The sequence below is a fragment of the Lithobates pipiens genome, unplaced genomic scaffold, assembly GCF_037356315.1.
Source record: "Lithobates pipiens isolate NorthernLeopardFrog02 unplaced genomic scaffold, aLitPip1_a1.2 Scaffold_8, whole genome shotgun sequence".
NCBI classification, from domain to species: Eukaryota; Metazoa; Chordata; class Amphibia; order Anura; family Ranidae; genus Lithobates; species Lithobates pipiens.
Window position 1 is genome coordinate 540,459,286 of NW_027507903.1, and position 24,204 is coordinate 540,483,489.

Here is a 24,204-nt window from a genome sequence, read left to right on the forward strand (position 1 = left end):
GCTAGTATACAGTGGCGACTGGTGCTCGATAATTCAGACTGCGGCAAACCTCCTCTAGATGGGAGACGAGGTTACCCCCCCAGGAAACAGACATGAAAGTGGGGAACACCCCTCCCCCCCACCGTGGGAGACCTCCTTATTTTAGAAGGCAGATGCACTGCCCAGTTTTTCTCTTCCTTTCTTTTGGTGGCTGTGGCTTCAGAAGAGCAGAGAAAATTCTTTGCATAGAAAGAATTGTGAAACACTTTAGTCAAGATTGCGATAACGATTCTTGACGATTCATTGTGCAGCTCTAGTGGTGAGCCATCCCTGGAGTCTGACTGTGGCAGCTGGTGGGTCGGTCGGTCTTCCCCTGCTTCTGCCCCGGTCATGTGTCAGTGTGAGAATAACGAACATTCATTTGCTATTCTCACTCAACTGGGTGGGCTCAGAGCACAGCGCTCTGCACCCCAAGCCCATCCTTTTTTGAAGCCTATTAGAGCCTCTGGCTTTAATCACATTTAAAACATTAAGGTTACAATAATACAAAAAAATACACTTCTGGGAGGTTTATTTACATAAAATAATATGTAGGATGGAGTATTTGGCAAGCATATGATATAGAGGCTTACTCAATACCAAAAAGCTAACATATAAAATAAAATTATCAAAAACATTATCCGATTAAAGTGGTTCTAATATCAAGACATTTTTTAACCTAATGCATTCCCTGCATTAAAGCAGAGCTCCAGGCTCCTTCAGAAAAAAAAAAATACAAATACTGTAGCTGCTGACTTTTATATTTTAATATCAGGACACTTATCTGTCCATGAATCCAGCTGTGTCTTCACCCGAGCCAATATTTTAATCGGCTCTCGCTTGCTGCCACCAACATCTTGGGTAAGGGAAACTGACTGTGAAGCCGCAAGTTCCCTACTACGTAAGAAAAATATCCACTTTAAATAGGTGTTCTCTAATGTCAGAAATCATCTCCAATATGTTATAAGTAAGTACTGCTGCATATAGTGCTCCAAGCATAGTATGTTGTCTTTGCTTACCCATCACTGCAAGTACGCAAGCTGACAAATACAGTGCCTTGAAAAAGTATTTATAGCCTTTGAGATTTTCCACATTTTGTTGTATTACAACCAAAAACATAAATGTATTTTATTGGGATTCTATGTGATAGACCAACACAAAGTGGCACATAATTGTAAAGTGAAAGGAAAGTGATAAATGGTTTTCAATTTTTTTTACAAATAAATATGTGAAAAGTGTGGCGTGCATTTGTATTCAGCCCCCCTGAGTTAATACTTTGTAGAACGACCTGTAGCACTAACCCCCGAAGGAGCTGCTGAATTTTTCTGGGCTTACCAATTACCTCCTCCAGCTCCTACTCGTTGTCCTTGTCTAGGGGTTCCCAGGGTTGATAACCCAGTAACTGTAGAGACCGACACTTAGTCTAGCTGAGTCTAGCTCAGGTGCTTGGAACTGCTGACTTCAATACAAGTCTCTCTCTATACACAATCCAAGGAACAGCAGCTCGCAACTGTACTCTAACTGTTGGATAAATCCTTAAGTTTTGGGTTTAGAAGCCAACAGGTAATTCTAGCGTTCAAAGACTCTCACGCAGACTTGGTTGGAAACTCAGTTACAACTGGAAGGGTAGGAGTAGGAACTTTTCTTACTGTACCAGAATCTTTCAGCCGGTCTGGCAATACTGTAAGAATTGTGGATTCAGTCTATGTTTATGGCAGCTCAGCTTCCAGGCTCTTACCGAGCAGCCAGCCTTGTGCATGGCTCTCTCACTGAAGAGTCCTCCCCTGGTCGTGTGTAGAGTTGCTGGGCCTCTCCAAAATCTGAGACGGCACCAGAACACCTTAGAATCCTCCCCTCCAGTTACTGTGCCTCAAACTAGCCAGTTCTGAGGCTCGGAAACGGATGGATCCGCGCCCCAGGCCATGAGGGCCCCCGGGGGCTGGTCAGGAGGACAAGGACCACGGAGTCAGCAACAACTTCTGGACCAGAACCCAGAACCACGTGACTTCTGCACCTTAACCACTTAAGCCCCGGACCAATTTGCAGCCAAAGGACCAAGCCCCTTTTTGCGATTGGGCACTGCGTCGCTTTAACTGACAATTGCGCGGTCGTGCGACATGGCTCCCAAACAAAATTGGTGTCCTTTTTTTCCCACAAATATGTATGTAAATGTCAGTGTAGGTAGGTCAGTGTGTGTTAATGTCAGTGTAGGTAAATGTCAATGTAGGTAGGTCGGCCAGTGTAGGTAGGTCACTACCATTAGGCCGCGTACACACGGGCGGACTGTTCGTCCAACTTTGTCCGCTGAACAGTGTTTGGGCGGACAGTCCGCTCGTGTGTGGGCTTTCAGCGGACAGTTTCAGCGGACAGTTGGACGGACAAGGTTTTTCGGAAATTCCGTAAAACTGTCCGCTGAAACCTTGTTTCAGCGAACAGTCCGCTCGTGTGTAGGCTCGTTCGTCAAACAAAGTTGCGCGCATGCTCAGAAAGGATTTTCACGCCGAAAGCTATAATGCAGTGTATAGGACGTCGTATTTTTCGTCCCGTCGTACGTGCCGTTCACGTCATCGCGCACGGTTTCAGCAAACTGTTCGTCCGTCGTGTGTGGCCATGTCCGTCCATGCTAAGTTTGAGCGGACTGTTTGCCGAAACTGTTGGACGGACAAAGTTGGGCGAACAGTCCGCGCGTGTGTACGCGGCCTTAGTGTATGTATATGTCCAGTGTATGTAGGTCAGGCAGGTGAGTGTAGGTAGGTCACTGCCGTCAGTGTAGGTAGGTTAGTGTATGTAAGTCACTACCGTCAGTGTCACGGCCCAGCCAAAAAAAACCTGCGTTGCGTACAACACCCAACACCCCCCCCCTCCCCCCGTTTCCGGCTTGGACTCTGGGCTGAAACCCCTGGTCCTTTTTCCACCTAGCAATGCCCCTGCCTGCGGCCATGGTGCACATGACCAGGACAGCAATTTTCAAGTCTTGCCACAGATTCTCAATTGGATTTAGGTCTAGACTTTGACTGGGCCATTCTATCACATGAATATGCTTTGATCTAAGCCAGTGGTCATCAACCCTGTCCTCAGGGCCCACTAACCCATCCTCCTCCTCCTACTACTTCTCCTCCTGCCTCAAGTCCTCCACCAGAGCCACAGCCTCCAAAGAAGGCTGCAGGGCAGCGTGGAAGGAAGGCTTCAGGGAAGAGAAGAAAATGATGACCTGGGTTCAGATAAGTCATCTGCTGCTTGTCCTGATCTCTGAGATTCCTGGACCAGATTGTGCTCCCTATTATATGGACTCCTCAAGATCCCAATTTCCCACAGACTTGATGTGTGCCCTGGGGGCCAAAAGGCTTCACAAATTGCAAAAGTTTGTCCAGCATTGACTTCTTCTTTATTTTGTTACCCAGAATAAATGGATATTTTATTTTCACAAAATACTTTCCAATGTGTTTTTATTCAAAAAGGACAGTTTGTTTGTGAGTTGGCAGGTACATTTCAAAAACACTATGGGCAGGGGCGTACTAAGTGGGGGGGCGGGGGGGCGTGCCGCCCCGGGTGCCACACACTGGGGGGGGTGTCAGGCCAGCGCCCCCCCCCCCCGCAACTGAAGTGTCAGACAGCGCAGTGCCTCGGGTTCGCAGCCCACACAGAGAGAGCCGGAGGCACTGGCAGTGGGCGGCATTGCGGGGGGGGGGGGGGGGAGCAGCACCCGAGTGGAGTGACATCAGCTGGCTCAGTGACCCGGCACAATAATCCCCTTCTCTCTGTGGTCGCGTCGCGCGGCTGTTCTGATCAGTCTCGGGCAGCGGCTGTCACTCACAGCCGAGCAGAGTGAAGCCGCCTCCCCCTATGCACAGCACTGTGTAGACATAAAGGAGGAGGGGGAGGCGGCTTCACTCTGCTCGGCTGTGAGTGACAGCCGCTGCCCGAGTCTGATCAGAACGGCGCAACGTGAGTCACGCGACCACAGAGAGAAGGGGATTATTGCGCCGGGTCCCGGATCACTGAGTCGACAGGTGACACTTCACTCGGGTGCTGCCCACACCTCCCCCCTGCAATGCCGCTGCCTTGGGCTCGAGGTGCACTATGGGTCCTTAGGGGAGGCTGTGCACTGTAGGGGGGTTCTTTACTGTGGTGGGTCCTGCACTGTAGGGGGGTCTGCACTGTAGTGGGGGGTTCCTGCACTGTAGAAGGGGTCCTGCACTGTAGGGGGTCCTGCACTGTGGGGGGGGGGGGTCCTGCACTGTAGGGGGATCCTGCACTGTAGAAGGGGTCCTGCACTGTAGGGGGGTTCTGCACTGTAGGGGGGGTCCTGCACTGTAGAAGGGGTCCTGCACTGTAGGGGGGGTCCTGCACTGTAGGGGGGGTCCTGCACTGTGCGGGGGTCCTGCACTGTGGGGGGGTCCTGCACTGTAGGGGGGGGGTCCTGCACTGTAGGGGGGTCCTGCACTGTAGGGGGGTTCTGCACTGTAGGGGGGTCCTGCACTGTAGGGGGTCTGCACTGTAGGGGGGGTCCTGCACTGTAGGGGGTCCTGCACTGTAGGGGGGTCCTGCACTGTAGGGGGGGTCCTGCACTGTAGGGGGGTCCTGCACTGTAGGGAGGTCCTGCACTGTAGAAGGGGTCCTGTACTGTAGGGGGGTCCTGCACTGTAGGGGGTCCTGCACTGTAGGGGTCCTGCACTGTAGGGGGGTCCTGCACTGTAGAAGGGGTCCTGCACTGTAGGGGGGGTCTGTACTGTAGGGGAAGATTCGGCACTGTAGGGGGGTCTGTAGGGGAGTCTGTACTGTAGGGGGGTCTGCGCTGTAGGGGGAGGGGTCTGTACTGTAGGAGGGTCTGCACTGTAGGGGGGGGGTCTGCGCTATAGGGTGGAGGGGTCTGTACTGTAGGAGGGTCTGCACTGTAGGGGAGGATTCTGTACTGTAGGGGGGTCTACACTGTAGATGGGGGCCTGTATGGTAGGGAGGGGGGTCTGAACTGTAGGGGATCTGTGTAACATGCAGAGGGTCCAGAGCTGTGAGGGGCTGTGTAATGTAAAGGGGTGCAGAGGTGCAGGGTGCTGTGTAATGTAAAGGGGTCCAGAGGTACAAGGGCTGTGTAATGTAAAGGGGTCCAGAGGTTCAGGGTGCTGTGTAATGTAAAGAGATCCATAGGTACAAGGGCTGTGTAATGTAAAGGGGTCAGGAGGTTCAGGGTGCTATGTTATGTGAAGGGGTCCAGAGGTACAAGAGCTGTGTAATGTAAAGGGGTCCAGAGGTGCAGGGCGCTGAATAAATGGATATTTTATTTTCACAAAATACTTTCCAATGTGTTTTTATTCAAAAAGGACAGTTTGTTTGTGAGTTGGCAGGTACATTTCAAAAACACTATGGGCAGGGGCGTACTAAGTGGGGGGGCGGGGGGGGCGTGCCGCCCCGGGTGCCACACACTGCGTGCCGCCCCGGGTGCCACACACAGAGAGAAGGGGATTATTGCGCCGGGTCCCAGATCACTGAGCCGACAGGTGACACTTCACTTGGGTGCTGCCCACACCTCCCCCCTGCAATGCCGCTGCCTTGGGCTCGAGGTACACTATGGGTCCTTAGGGGAGGCTGTGCACTGTAGGGGGGTTCTTTACTGTGGTGGGTCCTGCACTGTAGGGGGGGGGGGGTCCTGCACTGTAGGGGGTCCTGCACTGTAGGGGGTCCTGCACTGTAGAAGGGGTCCTGCACTGTAGGGGGGTCCTGCACTGTGGGGGGGGGGGGGTCATGCACTGTAGGGGGGTTCTGCACTGTAGGGGGGTTCTGCACTGTAGGGGGGTCCTGCACTGTAGGGGGGGTCCTGCACTGTAGAAGGGGTCCTGCACTGTGCGGGGGTCCTGCACTGTGGGGGGGTCCTGCACTGTAGGGGGGGTCCTGCACTGTGGGGGGGTCCTGCACTGTAGGGGGGGTTCTGCACTGTAGGGGGGTCCTGCACTGTAGGGGGTCTGCACTGTAGGGGGGGTCCTGCACTGTAGGGGGTCTGCACTGTAGGGGGGGTCCTGCACTGTAGGGGGTCCTGCACTGTAGGGGGTCTGCACTGTAGGGGGGTCCTGCACTGTAGGGGGGTCCTGCACTGTAGGGAGATCCTGCACTGTAGAAGGGGTCCTGTACTGTAGGGGGGTCCTGCACTGTAGGGGTCCTGCACTGTAGGGGGGTCCTGCACTGTAGAAGGGGTCCTGCACTGTAGGGGGGTCTGTACTGTAGGGGAAGATTCGGCACTGTAGGGGGGTCTGTAGGGGAGTCTGTACTGTAGGGGGGTCTGCGCTGTAGGGGGGGGTCTGTACTGTAGGAGGGTCTGCACTGTAGGGGGGGGGTCTGCGCTATAGGGTGGAGGGGTCTGTACTGTAGGAGGGTCTGCACTGTAGGGGAGGATTCTGTACTGTAGGGGGGTCTACACTGTAGATGGGGGTCTGTATGGTAGGGAGGGGGGTCTGAACTGTAGGGGATCTGTGTAACATGCAGAGGGTCCAGAGCTGTGAGGGGCTGTGTAATGTAAAGGGGTGCAGAGGTGCAGGGTGCTGTGTAATGTAAAGGGGTCCAGAGGTACAAGGGCTGTGTAATGTAAAGGGGTCCAGAGGTTCAGGGTGCTGTGTAATGTAAAGAGATCCATAGGTACAAGGGCTGTGTAATGTAAAGGGGTCAGGAGGTTCAGGGTGCTATGTTATGTAAAGGGGTCCAGAGGTACAAGAGCTGTGTAATGTAAAGGGGTCCAGAGGTGCAGGCTGCTGTGTAATGTAAAGAGGTCCTTAGGTGCAAGGTCCTGTGTAATGTAAAGGGGTCCAGAGGTACAGGGTGCTGTGTAATGTAAAGGGGTCCAGAGGTGCAGGGCGCTGTGTAATGTAAAGGGGTCAGGAGGTTCAGGGTGCTATGTTATGTAAAGGGGTCCAGAGGTACAAGAGCTGTGTAATGTAAAGGGGTCCAGAGGTGCAGGCTGCTGTGTAATGTAAAGGGGTCCAGATGTGCAGGCTGCTGTGTAATGTAAAGGGGTCCAGAGGTGTAGGCTGCTGTGTAATGTAAATGGGTCCAGAGGTGCAGGCTGCTGTGTAATGTAAAGGGGTCCAGAGGTGTAGGCTGCTGTGTAATGTAAAGGGGTCCAGAGGTGTAGGCTGCTGTGTAATGTAAAGGGGTCCAGAGGTGTAGGCTGCTGTGTAATGTAAAGAGGTCCTTAGGTGCAAGGTCCTGTGTAATGTAAAGGGGTCCGGAGGTGCAGGGTGCTGTGTAATTTAAAGGGGTCCAGAGGTGCAGTTGTGGAGAGGGGGGGTACACAGTAGTGACAAAAAGATACTGAAGGATGCAGAGGTATGCAGGGGACACGGTGGGTGTTTTTACATTTTATGGTGGGGGGGGAGGGTGCCAGATATAGGATCCGCCCCGGGTGCCAAATGCTCTAGGTACGCCCCTGACTATGGGGGTTATTTACGAAAGGCAAATCCACTTTGCACTACAAGTGCAAACTACAAGTGCAAAGTGCACTTGAAATTGCATTGCAAGTGCACTTGGAAGTGCAGTCGCTGTAAATCTGAGGGGTAGATCTGAAATGAGGGGAAGCTCTGCTGATTTTATCATCCAATCATGTGCAAGCTAAAATCCTGTTTTTTATTTTCCTTGCATGTCCCCCTCGGATCTACAGCGACTTTACTTCCAAGTGCACTTTCAGTGCAATTTCAAGTGCACTTTGCACTTGTAGTTTGCACTTGTAGTGCAAAATTAATTTGCCTTTCGTAAATAACCCCCTATGTCAAATTAACATGAGGGACACCAATCTCCTTAAGGTTAAGAAAAAATACAAGATAATAATTTTATTGTGGTAACTTGAAAAAAATGATATGGAGATCACTAGAAAATAATTTTTAAGTAATCGTAAAATAAATCTTGATGTAATCAAAAATTATAAAAGATGAGTATAAAAAATAATTGTAAACATTATTATGGAGATCGGGCTTTTAAAAAATAGAGTATTATTCATGAGATGAGGATAAATAAATAATAATGAAGAAATCTGTTTGTGAATATGAGCAGAAAAACAACTTCATTCTTCTAGTATTATAAAGAAGGAAATAATGCGCTGTATTAAAAGATCACAGAATTAGCAGCGTGAGGAACGTGCTAGCTCCAATACGAAAGGTAGTTTTACCACACGGAGTGCTTCCGTCTCATACTTGCTTCAGAGCATACATCGTTTTTGGTCTGTCGGACCAGCATACAGATGAGTGGTTTTTCTGATAGAAATTTATTCCGTCGGAAAGATTTAAAACATGTTCTATTTCTAGGTCCGTCAGAATTTTCGAAATAAAAAGTCTGATGAGGCATACACACAATCGGATTATCCAATGAAATGATTCCATCTGACCTTTTCTACTGGAAAGTCCGGTGAGATTGCCCTGTATTTGACTCCATCCATCTTCCCATCAACTCTGAGGCCGCGTACACACGGGCGGATTGTCTGCCCAACTAAGTTCGTCAGACAATCCGACAGACAGTCCGTCCAACTTTTGAATGAACGGACTTGACCACAGACGATGAACAGACAGTCCGCTGAAAGCTTGCGCGATGACGTGTACGGCACGTACGACGGGACTAGAAATATGACGTCCAATACACTGCAATGCAACCTTCGGCGTGTAAATCCTTTCTGAGCATGCGCCATACTTAGTCCGTCCAACTTGCCTACACACGAGCGCACTGTCCGCTGAAACCAAGTTTGGACGGACAAAATTACGGAAATTCCGAAAAGACTTAGTCCGTCAGACTGTCCGCTGAAAAAGTCCGCTGAAGCCCACACACGAGCGGATTGTCAGCTGAAACACGTTTCAGCGGACTAAATTGGGCAGACAATCCGCCCGTGTGTACGCGGCCTAACCAGCTTCCCTGTCCCTGCAGAAGAAAAGCCTCCCCACAACATGATGCTGCCACCACCATGTTTCACAGTAGGGATTGTGTGTTCAGGGTGATGTGCAGTGTTAGTTTTCTGCCACACAGTGTTTTGCTTTTAGGTCAAAAAGTTACATTTAAGTCTCATCTGAGCAGAGCACCTTCTTTCACGTGTTTGCTGTGTCCCCCACATTGCTTCTCGCAAACTACAATGGCTTTCTTCTTGCCACTCTTTCATAAAGGCCAGACTTGTGGCGTTTACGACTAATGCCGCGTACACACAATCGGAAATTTGGCCAGCAAATGACCGATGAGAGATTTTGGTCGGAAAATGCGATCATGTGTATGCTCCATCGGACTTTTGCTGGCCGAATTTTGGCCAGCAAAAAATTGAGAGCATGTTCTCAATTTTTCGGTCGGAAAAAGTTCCTATCCGAAAATACATTCGTGTGTATGCAATTCCGACGTGCAAAAACTCATGCATGCTCAGATTCAACTACGAGACGGAAGCTATTGGCTACTGGCTATTGAACTTCCCTTTTCTAGTCCCATTGTACGTGTTGTAGGCCACCGCATTCTTGACGGTCGGAATTTGGTGTGACCGTGTGTATGCAAGACAGCTTGAGTGAAATCTCGACGGAATTCCATCGGGGAAAACCATCAGAGCTTTTTCCGACCAAAATTCCAATCGTGTGTACGCGACATAATAGTTGTCCTGTGGACAGATTCTCCCACCTGAGCTGTGGATCTCTGCAGCTCCTCCAGAGTTACCATGGGCCTCTTGGCTGCTTCTCTGATTAACCCTGATTAAAAACTTACCCGGCCTGTCAGTTTAGTTTTCCATTTTTAAAAGGATGGATTGAACAGTGCTCCATGAGATGTTTAAAGCTTGGAATATTTTTTATAACCTAAGCCTGCTTTAAACTTCTCTGCAATTTTATTCCTGACCTGCCTGGTGTGTTCCTTGGCCTTCATGATGCTGTTTGTTCTCTAAGGTTCTCTAACAAACCTCTGGAGGCCTTACAGAACAGCTGTATTTATACTGAGATTGAAATTACACACAGCTGGACTCTATTTACAAATTAGGTGACTTCTGAAGGCAATTCCACTAGATTGTTGTTAGGGGTATCAGAGTAAAGGGGGCTGAATACAAATGCACGCTACACTTTTCAGATATTTATTTGTAAAAAAATAAAAACAAATTATCATTTTCCTTCCACTTCACAATTATGTGCAACTTTGTGTTTGTCTGTCATATAAAGTCCCAATAAAATACATTTACATTTTTGGTTGTAACATGACAAAATGTGGAAATACCTTTTCTAGGCACTGTTGGCCTGTTCATACTGATCCAACATGGAAGTCGCTGGACTTCTGATCCGTCTTTACCCTGCAACTTCAAGTCTGACTTCCATGTGACTTGGCCGGTGGTTGTGGTGGTTTGCAACCTTCAACGGGTTCTGCAATTGTGGCTCCTGCCATCCTTCTATGATAAGGGTATGTGGTCTGGAATGGTCGGACTGCATGCTTGGATAAGGGCCTGGTATGAAATTTGGGGGGGGGGGGGCACACTGTTTTGGGTTTTTTTGAGGCATGGGTTTTTCCCTCGAAATCCATACCAGATCGACGGGTCTGATATGGTCTTGGGTGGGGACACAACAACCTTTTTAAAAAAATATTGCCCTGGGGTTCCCCTCAAGATCCATACCAGACTCAAAGGGCCTGGTATGGATTTGGGGCAGACACCATGCCATTTAGTGATGGACGAACTTCCGACGGGACGTTTCGCGAACGCGAAACGCGAACGGACACAAACGTTCGCGAAAACGACCGTTCGCCGCGGGCTCCATTGACTTCAATGGGAGGCGAATTTCGCAAACCTTTAGGTCGAATTTGCGGCCACGGGGTAATTATTAGGGGGTAGCACGTAGTCCCACCACCTGGACAATAGCATAATACATGTATGAGGTGAATTTGGGATCGATAACTACAAGCATTTTTTTTTTATTTGGGAAATTGTTCTGACAATTCAGGACTATGGAGCTAATGAAGGCAATGGAGGAGAGGGAAGGTCAGGGACCAGGGTAGGCAAACAAGAGGGTGCAGGAGATACAGAGCACTGACAGCAGCACCGTAATACAGAGCACTGACATCAGCACCGTGACATACAGCGCTGACAGCAGCTCCGTGACATACAGCGCTGACAGCAGCTCCGTGACATACAGCGCTGACAGCAGCTCCGTGACATACAGCGCTGACAGCAGCTCCGTGACATACAGCGCTGACAGCAGCTCCGTGACATACAGCGCTGACAGCAGCACCGTGACATACAGCGCTGACAGCAGCTCCGTGACATACAGCGCTGACAGCAGCTCCGTGACATACAGCGCTGACAGCAGCTCCGTGACATACAGCACTGACAGCAGCTCCGTGACATACAGCGCTGACAGCAGCTCCGTGACATACAGCGCTGACAGCAGCACCGTGACACACAGCGCTGACAGCAGCTCCGTGACATACAGCGCTGACAGCAGCTCCGTGACATACAGCGCTGACAGCAGCTCCGTGACATACAGCGCTGACAGCAGCTCCGTGACATACAGCGCTGACAGCAGCTCCGTGACATACAGCGCTGACAGCAGCTCCGTGACATACAGCGCTGACAGCAGCTCCGTGACATACAGCGCTGACAGCAGCTCCGTGACATACAGCGCTGACAGCAGCTCCGTGACATACAGCGCTGACAGCAGCTCCGTGACATACAGCGCTGACAGCAGCACCGTAAGCAGCCCCAGGAGGAAGTCAGCACAGCACAGGGATGGTGTGATCCCCTCATAATAAGAACCCCCAGGAGGAAGTCAGCACAGCACAGGGATGGTGGGAGCCCCTCATAATAAGAACACCCAGGAGGAAGTCAGCACAGCACAGGGATGGTGGGAACCCCTCATAATAAGCAGCCCCAGTAGAAATATGACACCGCTCAACCTCTTCAAAGAGGAGGGTAGGGGCATATAGTACGGTGTGCTTTTTTGGGTCAGGGAAGTGAGCCAAATGAATTAAGAAGGTCTGTGTGCTTGATTCCAAAAATTGTTTATAGACATATACATGGTCTACTGATCACATGTGTTGAATTCCTCCGAGATCCATGCCTCATTCATTTTTAGAAATGTGAGGTAGTTAACACTGTGGTGAGCTAGGCGAGTACGCTTATCGGTCACAATCCCCCCTGCTGCGCTGAACGTCCTTTCGGACAGGACACTGGATGAGGGGCAAGCCAACAGTTCGATTGCAAATTGGGCAAGCTCTGGCCAGAGGTCAAGCCTGCCCACCCAGTAGTCTAGGGGTTCATCACTCCTCAGAGCGTCCACATCGGCCGTTAACCCAATGTAGTCGGACACCTGACGGTCTAGGCGTTCCCTGATGCTGGATCCGGATGACACCTGTCGATGGGTCGGCTGAAAGAATGACCTCATATCCGAAGTCACCAACACATCTTCAAACCGGCCTCTTCTTGCAGGCGCTGTTGGATTGGTACCCGCAAATCCTTCTCTGGGAGTGGGAATTGCTCCTCTGCCAGCGCACGCAAAAGCAGAATGCAGCATTTCTCGAAGCAAGGCCTGGAAGTGCTGCATTCTGACAGCCCTCTGCGACGGCGGTAACATTTCCGCCATTTTGTGTTTGTACCGGGGGTCTAAGTACGTTGCCACCCAGTACTGGTCCTTGACCCTCATGCTTTTTATACGGGGGTCCCTATTAAAACACTGGAGCATGAAGGCCCCCATTTGCACTAAAGTGGAAGCGGTGTGGTGGCCTGGCTCCTGCTCATCATCCAGGATAATGTCGTCCTCTTCATTCTCCTCTCCCCATCCTCGCACAACAGGGATCCCAGAAAGGTTTAAAGCATGCTCTTCTTGCTCCTGCTCATCCGCCCCGGCACCATCCTCCTCTGACTCCTCATCAGACTCCTGTTGTTGACTTGTCTCAGATAGAGTAGCCCCCCCTGGGAATTCATCCAGCATTGCGACTTCCTCATCTTCCCGCTCCTGCTCCTCCACAGCCTGATCAATGACACGACGCAATGCACGCTCCAGAAAGAAGGCATAAGGTACCATGTCACTGATGGCGCCATGGCTGCGACTGACCAGTTTGGTGATCTCCTCAAATGGCCGCAGAAGTCTGCATGTGTCGCGCATGAGCAGCCACTGGCGCGGTGAAAAAAAACCCAGCTCCCCAGAACCGTTTCTTTCGCAGAGTTCATACAGGTAGACGTTAACTGCACGTTTCTGCTGGAGCAGCCTATCAAGCATATAGAAGGTTGAGTTCCATCGCGTCGGGCAATCGCAAATAAGACGTCTGACCGGCAGATGGTGTCGCCGCTGAATGTCAGCAAGGCGAGCCATGGCCGTGTAAGATCTTCTGAAATGGGCCGAGATTTTCCTTGCCTGCCGCAAGATGTCCTGGACCCCAGGGTATTTGACAAGGAATCGCTGCACGACCAAGTTTAAGACGTGTGCCATGCACGGCACGTGCGTGATTTTGCCCTGTTTCAATGCGCTAAGCAGATTGGCACCGTTGTCACACACCACTTTACCAACTGTCAAATTGAGCGGTGTTAGCCACTCATCTGCCTGTGAACGCAAAGCTGAAAGGAGTGCCGGGCCAGTGTGGCTCTTTGCTTCCAGGCACAACAGACGCAGCACGGCATGGCAACGTCTCACCTGGCATGTGGAATAGGTTCTGGGGAGCTTGGGCGGTGCAGTGGAAGAGACGCTAGCAGCGGAAAAGGAGGAGGCAGCTGAGGAGGAGAGGGAGGAGGATGGAGTAGGAGGAGGAGAAGAAGAGTCAGGCCTGCATGCAATCCGTGGCGGTAAAACCAAATCTACACGGGTGCCACGGGTTACATGCTTGACGGCCGTCAGAAGGTTCACCCAGTGGGCAGTAAAACTGATATACCTTCCCTGCCCGTGTTTGCTAGACCACGTGTCTGTGGTCAGATGTATCTTGGCACCGACACTGTGTGCCAGAGATACATTCACTTGCCGCTGAACATGGCCATATAGCTCTGGGATGCCCTTCTCTGAGAAATACTTCCTTCCTGGGACCTTCCATTGTGGTGTTCCAATGGCCACAAATTTGCGAAAGGCCTCCGAGTCCACCAGTTTATATGGCAGTAGTTGGCGGGCTATGAGTTCTGACAAGCCAGCCGCCAACCGTTGGGCAAGAGGGTTATCCGGCGTCATCATTTTTTTACGCTCAAACATTAGGCCCACGGAAGCCTGCCTTTTTGCAGAAAAATGTGAGCTTGGCGTGATGGAAGGTGGAGTGGAGGACAATTGTGAGGAGAGAGGAGAAGGAGAAGTAGAAGACGAGGCTGGACGGTGAGAGCCTGCAGTGTGGCTTTGTGTGTTCCGTTGCTCCCACTGGGCTCGGTGATGGCTGCTCATGTGCCTTCTTAAGGCGGTCGTCCCTAGGTGAGTATTGGGCTTACCGCGACTAACGCGTTGACTGCAAAGATTGCAGATGGCAACGCTATTGTCAGCAGCGGACACGTTAAAAAAAGCCCACACTGCGGAGCCATGTGCCGGTGTCCTGGGAGCGCCAGATGTGACCGTACATGGTCGATGACTCGCTCCTGATACATTTGCAGTCTGCTTTGTCCCTGCTGTGCAATGTAAGTCATTGCTGCTTCTCCTCCCTATCTGCTGGTCCATATCTCCCTCTGAACTCCCCTCCTCTTCCTCTCTTGTGGGCACCCACGTGACATCACTAGACACGTCATCATCAACGTCACCTTCCCCACCGCTATAAGTAGAGTAGGCAGCAACACCGGGGACCAACCTCCTCCTTGGGCTGATCTGGGTACTGGCGTCAGACTGCTGAGTAGCGCTTGTTGCTACCTCCTCTTCCTGATCCAATACCAAGAGTGGCTGCGCATCAGAAATGTCCTCTTGATATGGATCGGAAAATAATTCCAGTGACTCAAGCGGAAGGTATGTGGTGGTGGTGGTGGTGGTCGTGTTGTTGGTGGTAGTGTCTTTGGGGGTGCACATAGCAGAGAGTGAAGAAGAGGGTGCAGATCGAGAGGATGAGGAGGGTGCAGAAGAGTAAGGCTGAGCGAGCCACTCAACCAAGTCTGGTGCATCCTTTAAAGTAATTGAACGCACCTTCTGCAACTTCCCACTTTGGCTCAAGCCTGTTGCTCCTGCCCTACCCCTACCACCCCTGCGGAAGGGCCTGCCTCTTCCTCTGCATGTCATTTTTTAAATGACCCTGTGACAAAACTCTTAGTCCCTATACCGCTGAAGGACTGCTGCAGTATAGGTGAGCGGTCAGCAGTGGTGCACGTCAACCCTATCTATTGTGGACCTATAGCGGTCCTTACAGAACAGCAGACTGTACCGCACTCAAGCCTATGTACCGTAGCACCCTATACCAAGTTACCAGTCCTTATAAGAACTTTTGTGGACCAAGCAGGTTGTGTATTAGTGTTTAGCAGACTGTACGTCAGTCCCTATACCGCTGAAGGACTGCTGCAGTATAGGGCAGCGGTCAGCAGTGGTGCACGTCAACCCTATCTATTGTGGACCGATAGCGGTCCTTACAGAACAGCAGACTGTACCGCACTCAAGCCTATGTACCGTAGCACCCTATACCAAGTTACCAGTCCTTATAAGAACTTTTGTGGACCAAGCAGGTTGTGTATTAGTGTTTAGCAGACTGTACGTCAGTCCCTATACCGCTGAAGGACTGCTGCAGTATAGGGCAGCGGTCAGCAGTGGTGCACGTCAACCCTATCTATTGTGGACCGATAGCGGTCCTTACAGAACAGCAGACTGTACCGCACTCAAGCCTATGTACCGTAGCACCCTATACCAAGTTACCAGTCCTTATAAGAACTTTTGTGGAACAAGCAGGTTGTGTGTTAGTGATTAGCAGACTGTACGTCAGTCCCTATACCGCTGAAGGACTGCTGCAGTATAGGTGAGCGGTCAGCAGTGGTGCACGTCAACCCTATCTATTGTGGACCGATAGCGGTCCTTACAGAACAGCAGACTGTACCGCACTCAAGCCTATGTACCGTAGCACCCTATACCAAGTTACCAGTCCTTATAAGAACTTTTGTGGACCAAGCAGGTTGTGTATTAGTGTTTAGCAGACTGTACGTCAGTCCCTATACCGCTGAAGGACTGCTGCAGTATAGGGCAGCGGTCAGCAGTGGTGCACGTCAACCCTATCTATTGTGGACCGATAGCGGTCCTTACAGAACAGCAGACTGTACCGCACTCAAGCCTATGTACCGTAGCACCCTATACCAAGTTACCAGTCCTTATAAGAACTTTTGTGGAACAAGCAGGTTGTGTGTTAGTGATTAGCAGACTGTACGTCAGTCCCTATACCGCTGAAGGACTGCTGCAGTATAGGTGAGCGGTCAGCAGTGGTGCACGTCAACCCTATCTATTGTGGACCGATAGCGGTCCTTACAGAACAGCAGACTGTACCGCACTCAAGCCTATGTACCGTAGCACCCTATACCAAGTTACCAGTCCTTATAAGAACTTTTGTGGACCAAGCAGGTTGTGTATTAGTGTTTAGCAGACTGTACGTCAGTCCCTATACCGCTGAAGGACTGCTGCAGTATAGGGCAGCGGTCAGCAGTGGTGCACGTCAACCCTATCTATTGTGGACCGATAGCGGTCCTTACAGAACAGCAGACTGTACCGCACTCAAGCCTATGTACCGTAGCACCCTATACCAAGTTACCAGTCCTTATAAGAACTTTTGTGGAACAAGCAGGTTGTGTGTTAGTGATTAGCAGACTGTACGTCAGTCCCTATACCGCTGAAGGACTGCTGCAGTATAGGTGAGCGGTCAGCAGTGGTGCACGTCAACCCTATCTATTGTGGACCGATAGCGGTCCTTACAGAACAGCAGACTGTACCGCACTCAAGCCTATGTACCGTAGCACCCTATACCAAGTTACCAGTCCTTATAAGAACTTTTGTGGACCAAGCAGGTTGTGTATTAGTGTTTAGCAGACTGTACGTCAGTCCCTATACCGCTGAAGGACTGCTGCAGTATAGGGCAGCGGTCAGCAGTGGTGCACGTCAACCCTATCTATTGTGGACCGATAGCGGTCCTTACAGAACAGCAGACTGTACCGCACTCAAGCCTATGTACCGTAGCACCCTATACCAAGTTACCAGTCCTTATAAGAACTTTTGTGGAACAAGCAGGTTGTGTGTTAGTGATTAGCAGACTGTACGTCAGTCCCTATACCGCTGAAGGACTGCTGCAGTATAGGTGAGCGGTCAGCAGTGGTGCACGTCAACCCTATCTATTGTGGACCGATAGCGGTCCTTACAGAACAGCAGACTGTACCGCACTCAAGCCTATGTACCGTAGCACCCTATACCAAGTTACCAGTCCTTATAAGAACTTTTGTGGACCAAGCAGGTTGTGTATTAGTGTTTAGCAGACTGTACGTCAGTCCCTATACCGCTGAAGGACTGCTGCAGTATAGGGCAGCGGTCAGCAGTGGTGCACGTCAACCCTATCTATTGTGGACCGATAGCGGTCCTTACAGAACAGCAGACTGTACCGCACTCAAGCCTATGTACCGTAGCACCCTATACCAAGTTACCAGTCCTTATAAGAACTTTTGTGGACCAAGCAGGTTGTGTGTTAGTGTTTAGCAGACTGTACGTCAGTCCCTATACCGCTGAAGGACTGCTGCAGTATAGGGCAGCGGTCAGCAGTGGTGCACGTCAACCCTATCTATTGTGGACCGATAGCGGTCCTTACAGAACAGCAGACTGTACCGCACTCAAGCCTATGTACCGTAGCACCCTATACCAAGTTACCAGTCCTTATAAGAACTTTTGTGGAACAAGCAGGTTGTGTGTTAGTGATTAGCAGACTGTACGTCAGTCCCTATACCGCTGAAGGACTGCTGCAGTATAGGTGAGCGGTCAGCAGTGGTGCACGTCAACCCTATCTATTGTGGACCGATAGCGGTCCTTACAGAACAGCAGACTGTACCGCACTCAAGCCTATGTACCGTAGCACCCTATACCAAGTTACCAGTCCTTATAAGAACTTTTGTGGACCAAGCAGGTTGTGTATTAGTGTTTAGCAGACTGTACGTCAGTCCCTATACCGCTGAAGGACTGCTGCAGTATAGGGCAGCGGTCAGCAGTGGTGCACGTCAACCCTATCTATTGTGGACCGATAGCGGTCCTTACAGAACAGCAGACTGTACCGCACTCAAGCCTATGTACCGTAGCACCCTATACCAAGTTACCAGTCCTTATAAGAACTTTTGTGGACCAAGCAGGTTGTGTATTAGTGTTTAGCAGACTGTACGTCAGTCCCTATACCGCTGAAGGACTGCTGCAGTATAGGGCAGCGGTCAGCAGTGGTGCACGTCAACCCTATCTATTGTGGACCGATAGCGGTCCTTACAGAACAGCAGACTGTACCGCACTCAAGCCTATGTACCGTAGCACCCTATACCAAGTTACCAGTCCTTATAAGAACTTTTGTGGACCAAGCAGGTTGTGTATTAGTGTTTAGCAGACTGTACGTCAGTCCCTATACCGCTGAAGGACTGCTGCAGTATAGGGCAGCGGTCAGCAGTGGTGCACGTCAACCCTATCTATTGTGGACCGATAGCGGTCCTTACAGAACAGCAGACTGTACCGCACTCAAGCCTATGTACCGTAGCACCCTATACCAAGTTACCAGTCCTTATAAGAACTTTTGTGGAACAAGCAGGTTGTGTGTTAGTGATTAGCAGACTGTACGTCAGTCCCTATACCGCTGAAGGACTGCTGCAGTATAGGTGAGCGGTCAGCAGTGGTGCACGTCAACCCTATCTATTGTGGACCGATAGCGGTCCTTACAGAACAGCAGACTGTACCGCACTCAAGCCTATGTACCGTAGCACCCTATACCAAGTTACCAGTCCTTATAAGAACTTTTGTGGACCAAGCAGGTTGTGTATTAGTGTTTAGCAGACTGTACGTCAGTCCCTATACCGCTGAAGGACTGCTGCAGTATAGGGCAGCGGTCAGCAGTGGTGCACGTCAACCCTATCTATTGTGGACCGATAGCGGTCCTTACAGAACAGCAGACTGTACCGCACTCAAGCCTATGTACCGTAGCACCCTATACCAAGTTACCAGTCCTTATAAGAACTTTTGTGGAACAAGCAGGTTGTGTGTTAGTGATTAGCAGACTGTACGTCAGTCCCTATACCGCTGAAGGACTGCTGCAGTATAGGTGAGCGGTCAGCAGTGGTGCACGTCAACCCTATCTATTGTGGACCGATAGCGGTCCTTACAGAACAGCAGACTGTACCGCACTCAAGCCTATGTACCGTAGCACCCTATACCAAGTTACCAGTCCTTATAAGAACTTTTGTGGACCAAGCAGGTTGTGTATTAGTGTTTAGCAGACTGTACGTCAGTCCCTATACCGCTGAAGGACTGCTGCAGTATAGGGCAGCGGTCAGCAGTGGTGCACGTCAACCCTATCTATTGTGGACCGATAGCGGTCCTTACAGAACAGCAGACTGTACCGCACTCAAGCCTATGTACCGTAGCACCCTATACCAAGTTACCAGTCCTTATAAGAACTTTTGTGGACCAAGCAGGTTGTGTGTTAGTGTTTAGCAGACTGTACGTCAGTCCCTATACCGCTGAAGGACTGCTGCAGTATAGGGCAGCGGTCAGCAGTGGTGCACGTCAACCCTATCTATTGTGGACCGATAGCGGTCCTTACAGAACAGCAGACTGTACCGCACTCAAGCCTATGTACCGTAGCACCCTATACCAAGTTACCAGTCCTTATAAGAACTTTTGTGGAACAAGCAGGTTGTGTGTTAGTGATTAGCAGACTGTACGTCAGTCCCTATACCGCTGAAGGACTGCTGCAGTATAGGTGAGCGGTCAGCAGTGGTGCACGTCAACCCTATCTATTGTGGACCGATAGCGGTCCTTACAGAACAGCAGACTGTACCGCACTCAAGCCTATGTACCGTAGCACCCTATACCAAGTTACCAGTCCTTATAAGAACTTTTGTGGACCAAGCAGGTTGTGTATTAGTGTTTAGCAGACTGTACGTCAGTCCCTATACCGCTGAAGGACTGCTGCAGTATAGGGCAGCGGTCAGCAGTGGTGCACGTCAACCCTATCTATTGTGGACCGATAGCGGTCCTTACAGAACAGCAGACTGTACCGCACTCAAGCCTATGTACCGTAGCACCCTATACCAAGTTACCAGTCCTTATAAGAACTTTTGTGGACCAAGCAGGTTGTGTATTAGTGTTTAGCAGACTGTACGTCAGTCCCTATACCGCTGAAGGACTGCTGCAGTATAGGGCAGCGGTCAGCAGTGGTGCACGTCAACCCTATCTATTGTGGACCGATAGCGGTCCTTACAGAACAGCAGACTGTACCGCACTCAAGCCTATGTACCGTAGCACCCTATACCAAGTTACCAGTCCTTATAAGAACTTTTGTGGAACAAGCAGGTTGTGTGTTAGTGATTAGCAGACTGTACGTCAGTCCCTATACCGCTGAAGGACTGCTGCAGTATAGGGCAGCGGTCAGCAGTGGTGCACGTCAACCCTATCTATTGTGGACCGATAGCGGTCCTTACAGAACAGCAGACTGTACCGCACTCAAGCCTATGTACCGTAGCACCCTATACCAAGTTACCAGTCCTTATAAGAACTTTTGTGGAACAAGTGAGTTGTGAATGTTTAGCAGACTGCAGCAGAAGGGCAGCAGTCAAGTATAATATCCTTTCTATATTTGGAAGAAAGAATATTATACATGTACAAGCCTATTACTGTACCACTGATACCAGTCCTGAAAAGAACCTTTGTGGAACTAATAATAACAGCAAGTCTTTAAAATTACCCTCACTGCCTGACAACACTGCTTCCTTCCTGTCCCTATACAAATTGGCAAAAAAAGAGAACGATTAGTGGTTACTGGAACAGCTCTTTTGTGGACCTTGATAGTAACAGCTAATGATGATGATGATGATGATGATGATGAAAGACTAATCTGGCTGTCCCTGTAGCATACACCGTCCTTTCCCTTTCTCTAAACTAACAAAAGACACTCAGGCTGCTGCAAGAATCAGCAGCACAGCAAACCTATCAACACCTAACACCTATACCAGTCCTGAAAAGAACTTTTGTGTACCAAATAGCTAGTGGTTTATCTCTCCCTACTCCACACAGGAACCTGTCCCTATCTTAACAGAAGAAAGAATGTAAAATGGCCACCGGATCGGGTGTATTTATAGGTTAGGGGGAATGTACAAGTGTCCATGTGCTGTCATGTCTCAATTGGCTGTCCTGTATCACATGATAAACGTGTCACCAAAGGTTAAAGTTCTTGTATACATTAAACACGTAAGTCCGCCGCGGCGAACGACGGAAAAAGGCGTTCGAACGTGCGGACCGCGAATGTCGGAAATTCGCCGCGAAACGACCGCCGGGCGAACCGTTCGGCCATCACTAATGCCATTTTTTCAGGGGATTTTACATTGCTAACATTGCATACACTTGATCTCACAGCACAAGTCACATGCCTCAAGTCACATCAATTAAGATGATGATCCGATAAGGATGCGACTTCCATTCAAATCAATGGGCTGAAATCGCACCCAAGCCAGACCAAAGTAGTGCAGGAACCTTTTTCAAAGTCGGACCAACACAAGTCTGACCAGTTATGACGGCTCTAATGGGGAACCATTGATTTTGACATGTCATGCAACTTGTGCTATCGAAGTCTGAGCGCATGTCCGACCAGTGTGAACCTGCCCATACACGTAAATAAATCTTTAAACTCCTCCATTCATGCTAAGCAGCATGAACAAGATTAATCTCCCACTGACGGCTATTGTATTCTAACAGATGCCATCCACTGATTTCGAAATACCTCAACTGTGACCGAAGCTGATTGGCTCTTTCACACGGATTCTTTCATTTTTTTAATATCAAAGTTTCTTGCAGGGGTGGCGGGTCCATTAAGGGCTCACGTGCGCTACCCCCTCCCCATCTACCCATGCATCTGGCCCTTTGCAGGACGCCGGGCACATGAATTCCAATAGCAGGGGGTGTTTTTTAAGCACTGATTAGATCCAAAAGCTCTAATTGACTTCAAAATAGGGTGGGCTTGGGGCGTGGAGAATGCACCCACCCAGGTGTGTTATATCAGTGGTCATCAACCCTGTCCTTAGGGTCCACTAACAGGCCAGGTTTTATGTATTACCTTAGGGAAATGCAGACTAGAATACTGTAATCACTGAGCAGCAAATGATATCACCTGTGATGTATTTCAGTTATCTTGCAAACCTGGCCTGTTAGTGGACCCTGAGGACAGGGTTGATGACCACTGTGTTATATTTTGTATATATATATATATATATATATATATAAATATTCGCTATTCTAACACTGATCCTCCTCCGGCCAATGAGAAAGCGGGTCTGAGACCCATCAACTGAATGGCTGAAAGAATAGGTGATACTTCTGGATGCCTAGGAGGAGACGCACAGCCACTGTGATTGAGGAAATGGACTCAGGACCTGCTGCCCGCTGCTCGATGCCTGATGTCCACTGCTCGATGCCTGATGTCCAATGCCTGCTGCCCGTTGCCTAGATGGGGTAAGTGCTGGTAAGTGTTGTTTGCCGCCACTGGTTTCTTGAGACGAATGGGGTCAGCAGGGCCACCCATTACTAGAATTTCATCAAATTTTCAGGAATCAGATGAAATATGAGCCATGTATGGCAATTTTAAAGTGTAATTCAAGCCTAGAACTAACTAATCTTTAAACTGCTCCCATTCCCTTCTAACACTATACAAGGAAGATGCTTATACTTCCTTATTCTCAGGATGCTTTAGTTGGCTCCCAGCAGCTACAGGGGAGAAGAAAGACAGCCGGAAACAGATGTCCCAAAGTAAGCCTGTGGGTGATGTCACTGCTCACTTATTTCAGACGTTGTTGCTGCTCTATCCTCTCCCCTGAAGCCAGCCTCTGGGGAGATCATAGGACAGGAGTGCCCTGAGAATAGATAAATATATGCATTTTCTACTATAGGGTAGTTAGTATAGAACAGGGATATGCAATTAGTGGACCTCCAGCTGTTGCAAAAATACAAAGTCCCATCATGCCTCTGCCTCTGGGTGTCATGCGTGTGGCTGGCAGAGTGTTGCTATGCCTCATGGGACTTGTAGTTCTGTAACAGCTGGAGGTCCACGAATTGCATATCCCTGGTATAGAAGTTAGAAGAGGAGGAGGGAGCAGTTTTAAGCTTAGCTCTAGCCTTGAATTCCACATTAACTTATATGTGCCAGGCATTAAAATAAAAAAGGGTAAAACCCTTGTGCCCACCTTCACCACTTTCTCATCATGACTGACACACAAAGCCAGGAAGAGTTTAGTTTGTTTATAGATACAAGTCTTTCTTATTTTCCCAAATTAAACACATACAGAATACATGTATATAATTTAACAGATATATTCAGTACTTTATCACAAGTGCTTCTTCTATTGACAATTACTAACTGTTTAACAATCAGCCCTTATCAAGCATGGGAAGCAGTATGATTAGTGCTTAGCAAACTTTGCTACTTGCAGGAGGTATGTTCAGCCCTTAGAAAAAATGGATCCTCATAGGACGTATCATAAGGGATTAGCAAGCAAGAGAGGCCACGGAGCAGCAGCCGAAGGCTGCTAAGCGGAGGGACAGCATGACAATGGTTTGCATGCACTGTCGCCGCTTTAATGTATTTTGCTCGGGCCGCTTTAAGAAGCCGGGAGGCTGGGCCAAAGGGGGCGGAGCAACACGTTCGGCGGGAAGCCGAGCGGAAGGCAGGTCACTCGTAGAGCGGCGGAGGAAGAGATTGGACGTGCCCTCGCCGCTCCTACTATCATCCAAATGGCGTCCGCGGACTTGATGGCGCAGCTTAGGGCCGTGATTGCGCAGGAGGGCGCCGCATGGCTACAGGGGCAAGTGGCGGCCTTGGCGGCAGAACGGGAGGCGGCGACGGACGGGGGGACGCCGGTGACACCTCGGGCGCGGCGTTCCAGGCCGCCCGAGCGGTATAGTCCCGGGGCGGGCCGCGTGGGGCCCCCGCGGGGAGCGCCCACGCCTGCAGCGAACGAGGACGGCATTGAGCGGCATCCGCAGCGGAGGACTGGGCCCCCGACCTCCACCCCATCGGGGGAAGGGAGCAGCAGGTACAGGGCCAGGAGGAGGGGACTGGGGAGTGTGGCTGGGA